The following is an 8,394-nucleotide window of genomic DNA, read 5'->3' on the forward strand; positions in this document are numbered from 1 at the left end:
TTGTATCTAAGAATTTTGATAACAAATTTAATTGGATTCGGTTTCAGATTCAGGTTTCAGAAATGAAGATAAACTTCCATTTGTACTTTTGTTTGTGATGTATCCAGAGTGAGTACCCAGATAAAAGAGGAATGGAGGAATTTACCCAGAGTTGTGATGTACCCACAGTAAAGAGGAGTGGAAGAATTTTTGCTCGAAATGAATTATTTTAATTCATGTAGAATATTAAGGGCCATTCGCGTAGAATCTGAATTTTTCAGCTTCATGCGAATATGTTGATTTGATGATTTAAAATCTAACGATTCATTAGTGTTTCAATATCAATTATCTCAAATAATCTGGAATAATTTTTGATACAGAAGGTTTTTTTTGCCACCACGCAAAAACAGAGCCATCTAGTAATATTGTATCTACCTGGCATTGACATCATCAACCTTTTTGACCATTAAGGTTTGTATTTCTACGATTAAGGTCTTCCTGACCATTGTATTTGCAAGATTAGGAGGCATCGTGGCACCTACTTAGAAATCTATAAAGGGATTGGATGGCCTTCCTCTATTTTCTACATATTCTGGTGACATTTTTTTCAGACTATTCTAATTGCTATTCTTGTGTGATTCGTATATAAACAGCAAACATTCTACTTAAATGAAACACATTATCCTTACATCAAATTCTTACATAAACCACTTACATCAATACTATTTTCTGGAAGGAAAAATACCTTTGCTACGTCCTTGAAGGATGTCATACGAATTGAATTATTAATTTCTACTGGAACTATATCCCATACCGAAGAGGGGCTAAATCTCCTAATCACAAAAGAAGTTCTAGTCGTATTTTCCAGTGGTTGAAATAGATTTTGGACTTGTGATTTTTCAATTTTTATTGAAAAGCTTTAAATAATTTCTTAAAAAACCGCTTTTCAATTTCTGAGAAGTTTTGTAACAAAAAATACACTTCACTGGCGGATTTTCTATCAACTTTGCACGGGTTCAGTTTATCTCGTTCAGCTCTCTGCAATGCAAATGAATTTTTTTCTCAAAACTAAAATTCTGGAGGAATAGCAGAAAACTGTCTTATGTTGAAAAATCAAATAACAAAAATAAACATTATGGATTGCTAATACTACTAGTCAGTGCTTAGGTTGGGATTAATTTATTTTTTTAATTTACTATTTAAATTTTTTAATTTAACAAAATGTTGATATCTTAACACCTTTCCTATAAAAAAAATTAGCGATTTTTAATTTATACAAGGAAATAAATGGAACTTTTGTTGAGAGTCACAAAATATTAATTTAGCTTCTGTTTTTAAAAGCTACTGCAAGAATTATAAGAATAAATAATTGTTTTCCTCCCTTTATTGTTTCAAATTCTAATGCTCTTAAAAAAGACAAGTGTGTAAAATAATTTCAAAAGTATTTTACAAACTATCTGGAACACGTCATCCTCTGGAACACTATCTGGAACAACTATCTGGAACACGTCATCCTCTGGAACACTATCTAGAACATCTATCTGGAACAACTATCTGGAACACGTCATCCTCTGGAACACTATCTGGAACATCTATCTGGAACAACTATCTGGAACACGTCATCCTCTGGAACACTATCTGGAACATCTATCTGGAACAACTATCTGGAACACGTCATATTTTTCAAAATCTAGGGGAGCTCATGTCATGCAGAATCTTGTAATTCAACAACCCTGAGTAGAATGACACAGTTGGAATCATTCCAAAAAAGTGTATTTGAATCAACTAAACTTTTTTGTTCTTGGAAAGGAACAAATACACTGTTAAGTTGAACGTCCAGTATACGCATTCGTAGGTCATACAGTAATTCTGAATGTACCACTCGATTCATTGCGAAAAGTAACATAAAAATTCCACCCTTAACTAAAAATAGAGAAAAATGCCAAAACATTGTTTGGAGGTGGGGCACCACTAGTTCTCTTAGGACTAAACGAACTTAATTACTCTAAGAACTTTAGGTTATGATTTTTCTATAATTGTCATAGTGAATGCTTATTTTTTCTGTTTGATTTAATTGGGAAGCCTTGAAGTAAAATGCAAATATTCCTTTTTTGACACTTTGTAAGTACCATAAAGTAGTCTTCCTTAGTAAAGGAAGGTGTTCTTTTCTGGAACCCTTAGAAACAAATTGAATTCCGGAATGTCCAAAGGTCTATTCATAATAAGATTTAGCTAACGCCAACTTCATTCTTAGAAAGATTCACTAGAGAATAGCTGTTGAATTTCATCTCGAGAGTAATGCTAGCCGGAATAAAACAACAATTGTTTATTAACCGCTCCGTAGAGTTTTTCTCCAGAAATCACATACTGAGTGCGAACAAATTAATCCTAATGAATTCTGGCCTACCGGACCCCTTCCGTAAATCAGTTAAGAATGAAGAAAATGCTTTGGACATTGTGAATTTTTAGGCCAAATTGGCAAAAGAAAAGCGTCGACTACCAACGTTTGTCATTTTTGAGCCTCGTGATGTGAAGCAGAGACAAGTGCATGTGTGACAATTAAAGCAAACAATATGTGTCGTCGTTTTGAAAGCTTCATGGAAAGGGTGAATTAAGGTGACTTACAGTTTTTTTTAACAAACCAGTTTCTCCATCCAACTAACCGATTTCACAAAGCTTTCTTATTCTGTAGTTGTTACCAACCCTCCGCTGAAAATCCCATAGTAAACTATAGAATCTATGTGTGGTGCAAATATAAAAGCCCCCTCGCACGTCAGTACAGTTATCCATGATTCCATTAGCGCCGAGGATATGCAAAGTCAATCAACCGGTTGTGAGAAAGCTAAACAATATGGGAAATCATGCGCTTTCAAGCTGAATTTGCCAAACAGAAATGCCCTTGATACTGCCACAAAAATGCCGATCAAAATTGATTTTGAACACGTCAGAATATAAAAATTTATTTATCTTCAAAAGCGTGACAGTTTCCAAGAATTATCACGAAATCGGCCCCATAGCGAAAGCGAATAAGTGTAAAAGCGCCAAGACATATGGCCGTTTCACTCGGTGCTACAAAGGAAAACCCCATCCGCTGTTTGAACTGTCAAAGCATATGTGCTACCATGCTAGCTGCCCGTGGAGCAAGAGTATGAAGTCGACATGCCAATCTGATCGAAATGGTTGAACCCCATATTAGAAAGTTTGTGTCATTGGACGTAAACGGTAATCCCAGTGCTAAAATCGTCATGGTAGAACAACTTTACCTTACTAAAAAAAATCATATGTACCCAGGAACATTTTCTGTCATCTGACAGTATGGAACTACATGATGAAGTACCATCACATGTGCCGCACTTTGTACCTGCAAAAAAACCTCAAAAACATGGGTACCCCTCAGGGGGACTTGATACAATAATAAATAGACATAATAACTCTGAATTATTTGCAAAATCTGACCATTTCCTTGCAGTTAAAGTGAGCGGTGCTTCCATTAGTATTGTCAGTAGTACAGTAAGCATATCCGTGCTTAATGATTATGTCGTTTCTGATCGCTTGTCATTGTCTTTTAGTATTAATACTCCATTTCACCGAGCACGGGTAACTCAAGAATCCAAGTGGCGTAATGCAGTAGACTAGAATAAATATGCCCCAGTGCCAGCGTGGATAATCTTCTTGCAAATATAAAATACCATTTGAGCTGCTTCAGAATTCTGTTCCGCCTTCAGTCGATGAAACTTGTCCAAACTAAATATGTATGCGTCACTTCGTACGCATTGTTATAAGCGGAATAGCAGTTTCTCCCTCGCACGAAAGTACGAGTTGGTAGCCTGAGTGAAGGACTGGTCTCATAATTCATCTCTTGCTGAGGTTTGCAATAAGGTCAAATTTTGGCGAGGTATCAGGATAGAGTGCGGCTGTCCTAGAACTCATATTGTAAATCACATCCGCTTGTCCACCAAGCGCCGTTTTTCAAAAGAACTGGAGAAACACAGAGCTACTTTTCGCTCCGATTTTTCTGAAATGAATATTCATAACCCAGGACTTCTGTGGAAGAACTAACAAATAAACAAAGAGAAAAGCCCGACCCGTCACCTCATACCCCCCCCCCCCCCCCCCGTTACGGGAATAATATTTCTCGAGAGTTTTCAAAACCAGCCTCATTAATAAAGAATATTTTCAAACTCACTTTTGAACAGATACATTCGAAAGAGGTCACATAAACGTTTACTGTATCTGTTTATGACCCCCCCCCCCCAGATTGTGAGGCCTACAACTTCTACTGATATTGTGTGCCTCCAAGAGCACACTGTAACGTAGGAACATAACGAGTTGCTTCAAATTGATGTTGAGAAAAAGCTTTTTATCCATGAAGCTACATGTCGTTAGTCTTGGGTTACGCCTTCGGGAGGAACAGTCATTATCGCTAGTAAAGATTTTGGTTTTCAAAAAGTTGAGTCTTCCGAATATTATATCGCCACTGAGATTCCAAGCGCTAACGTATTTGTCTGGATAAACGTTTATCTCTCCACAAATATAAACACTGTGTCTTCCGAAAAACGATATTCCCAGGCTTGCGCGAAACTATCGCGGCTTCTGGACAAACTAGAGGATCGGCGTTTAGTCGTACCTGACGACTTACAACGCAGTATCTCTGGCATTGCTTCTAGAAAATTTTCAGAAATATTTATGTCCAGTGTACCAAGAGATCTAGCCGTCTGTTCCAAAAACAGTTCATATACTTACGTCCAGGGTTGCCACCAATTGAAAAAATCACTAGATTTAGAGTGACTTTATGGTTGATTTTAGTGATTTTATTGAATAATCTAGTGATTTATGTCCTGATTTAGTGATTTTTTGCTTAAGGAATATAAAAAATCACCAGAAATAGTGATAAATCACTAGTGTTGGCAACTCTGCTTACACCCACAACTCCGGAAGTGTCACTAACATAGACCGCGCACTCACCAATCATAACATTACGGATCCTATTTGCGTTGATTCTGAGCTTAACATGAGGGACCACCTTGGTGTGTGATTCAAAATTCCTTTTGTAAAGGTAGCTAGGTAAAAAAAGAGCTTCACACTAAAAGTTATAGCTAAAATTGAGTGGAAAAAAAATTAATCGAGATCTGTATCAGGCCAATTGTAACGAAGTTCTACGGAAAATCAAAGTTCTGTATATTTTACTAAAGCATGGTTCGGCTGATACCCTAGCATTAGATTTGTATTGTTATGAGATAGTCCACGTCATGAAAGTGGCAGAGTCAGCAGCCGTTCCTGAAGCGTGCATCCGAGTAGGGGCCCCCAATGCGATTTGGAATAAAAATCCTCATGTGAAAGAAGCAAAACACCGATCGAAGCTTTGATTCAAAGTTTGGTGTGAATGCGGCAGACCTCGTTCCGGTCCCGTCTTTATTCATTCCGAGCTTCTAAAAAAGTGTATAATCAAGTATTTGACAAGTTAAAGCTTGCGTAAGCTGAGGAGGCTTATGTGCAAGCTCTTCGTTCGTCTAATGATATGTGGGAGTCTTTAAGCAAAATAAAAAGTATCGTCGGTCAGATAATTTACCTGAAGATAAGTTGGTCGAGCATGACAGATCTGTTTTGTGTCAAAAATGTAAGATAAGTACAGGACAGAGCTCGAATATAGGCTAAAGCTCTTAATGACAAAAAAGAATTATTTTGTTGTGAAGCAAAATGTCGTGCGGCATATTACTTAGAAGCTGAAGGCTGTTAAAGTGCCCAGCATTGATGCAGCTGTTAGCGAACCCCCTCGTAACGCGTCGTCGCTATTCCTTGAGCACATCACCTTGCTCCTCCGGATGTGCATTGATTCGGGAGCGGTCCCTAAGACTTTTTGTAGTGGTGTTGTTTCGAACACTTTGAAAAAAGGGAGAAACCCCAAATTGTGTGCTAGTTACCGCCCCATGACAATGTCAAGAACTTTAAGTAAGGTTTTAGAAAGCATACTACTTCATAAAATTGAATGTAAAGGTGGAGAATGCCAGTTCGGTTTTCGTTAAAGAATGGGTTGTGAGTTTGTGCACAGGCTAATAAATAAAAATGAAAAAAAGCTCTCATTCGGATATTTCCGCCACATTTGGTTTGGCTGTGCATTCTCAGCTCTTTCTAACTCTCCTGGACCAAGGAGTTAACCCTTACACAGAAGCCTTTTTGTCACAAAGGTACTCGTATAGTTCAGTTCGTGTTAAACTCTCGGAGTTTATCGTTACCCACACGCCTTTTAAAATGCGTAAGACAGGGATTGGTTCTGAGCCCCCTGCTTTTTAATATTCTGATCCACACTATTACAAAGAAAATAACCAGAGGATTTGTATTTTAATTTTTTGATCTGAGCCTTATAGGCTATGTCGATGACTTACTTATGCTAAGCAAGGATGTACATACGCTTCAAATGAGTTACTTGTAGACGGGTATAAATCTGTTGGTTTGTCGGTCAATACTGCTAAGACGGAGTTCCTCATTTACGAGCTATCCCGTACGTGCGGGCTACACAGTAATATGGTTGTCATTGCAGACGACTGTGCCATATGTTCAAGTCAATCTCTGAAGTAGGCCTACCTTGATGTAACATATGGAACTAATATAAAATATAGTCAAACAATGACAGCGTTCCAACGAATTTAAGGTCAAGTTGCGTTAAAGTAGCTTCACTGAAGTTCAGCCTAAATAGAAAAGTGTTGTCCCATCTTTATTCAGCAGTTGCTTTACCAGTTATTTATTATGTTTTGCCAATGTAGAATCGGCAATTTGATACAGAGAAATTAAAGATTAGATCAGCTTTTTTTAAGTGCCTGAAGTTTCTCCTATGACTACCTCTTTACACCAGAAATGGTGTAATTACACCTCTTTACACCACTTACACCAGAAATGCTTACCTGGGAATGAGTATGAATTACTAAATAGTTTAATTCAGCTTCCAGAGCTCGAAGATCTTGCTCGCGTGAAAGCTCTATATGGTCTTTCTGATTGAGTATGTACATACTTGATCTAGACTTGAGTGTCATTTGCTGAATGTTCGATTTTTGCGTTTTATATACATGTTTACATGAAGTTTTATTGTTAGTTTATTTCCTTTTTTTCTTTTACTCCACCCATTCTTCTTTTGGGATATGGCGGGTTATAAATAAAAATGCATTGATTCAAACACCTCTACTTGAAATCCTATTGCTCTTTTCAATCCTTGTTCTACTATTCCAAAAGGGTTTCACCAAGAGAACAGATCCTTCTTAGTTTTAAACTGGCCACCTTACTACGGTCCCTAAAAAACCCTTAGACGAATGCTCATCAAATCAGCCGATAACGGTAGCTGCAACTTCTTACAATTTTTTTTAGAGACTGATTATACTTGAACAGGGTTGCCAACTTTTTGGTCAATGAATATGTCCCTTGAGCATCCAAAAATGTGCCCTTTTCAGCCAAATTATGTCCATATTTTGTCTATAATATGTCCATCTTGAAATCTCACAAACTGTTTTTTTTTTACGACTTGTAAACCTCTTTCAAAGAGGTTAGTAAATATCAAATATAATTAAAACACAAAAGATTCATTTAGTTCATCCATAAAAAATGAACTAGTGTGAAAGCACAAAAGTCATAAAAACATGGAAACAGTAAAAAACTAATTGTCGTAGCTTAAGGCTCATCTTCCTACGAGGGTTCCGCTTGACAGGTATTGTCGGCATGAGGGTCAGCATTTTCACTTCTTTTGGTAGCTTTTTGCAAATCAGAGTATTTCTTGCGCATGTCATAGGGTACAATCCAAGAGTCAAGTAACGTTACAGAGCGCTAGTCCAGCAGGGCTGCCCTTCAGTCAGGCGGGTGAGATCCCCAAAGGCATAAGTGCTCAACTTTTGAAAAATACTGAACTAAATATTTGTCTACTAATTCTGATTGGATGCTGGTTTTTAGAATTGATAGGCGTGGGGGGGGGGTGCCCTAAAATCACTTTTGACTCTTATAAAGGGCACTAAACTTCAATCAAATGACCCCCATCTGAGGTTTTATACGACCACCCTTCTCCACCGAGGGTGGAGGGGGGGGCTTACTCCAAGGGTGGCACGGCCCTTGGGTTCCAAGAATCGTTCTTTAAAAAATTAGACAAAAGGTCGAAAATTAGCGTAGAGAGGGGGGTACTGAGGAGGAAGTAGCCCCCGTCATATACGGATTAATTTCTGTACGTTTTAATGTCACTCCTAACTTTCGGTAGAAAAAACCAGTTTTTGTATTTATTTCTGATCGTTTTTCAGATAATCCCAGGAAATCCACCTCCTCTGTGGAAAATTTCCCCACGAAAAATTCCTGTATATGAAGTTCCCCCCATGTAAAATTCTTCCGCCGGAAAATTACCCCCGGACAATTCCATCCCTGCTGCGAATCCTTCGCAGAAATTTT

This window comes from Artemia sp. Qi Xiang Cuo, chromosome 15 (assembly GCF_049724085.1).
Source record: "Artemia sp. Qi Xiang Cuo chromosome 15, ASM4972408v1, whole genome shotgun sequence".
NCBI lineage: Eukaryota > Metazoa > Arthropoda > Branchiopoda > Anostraca > Artemiidae > Artemia > Artemia sp. Qi Xiang Cuo.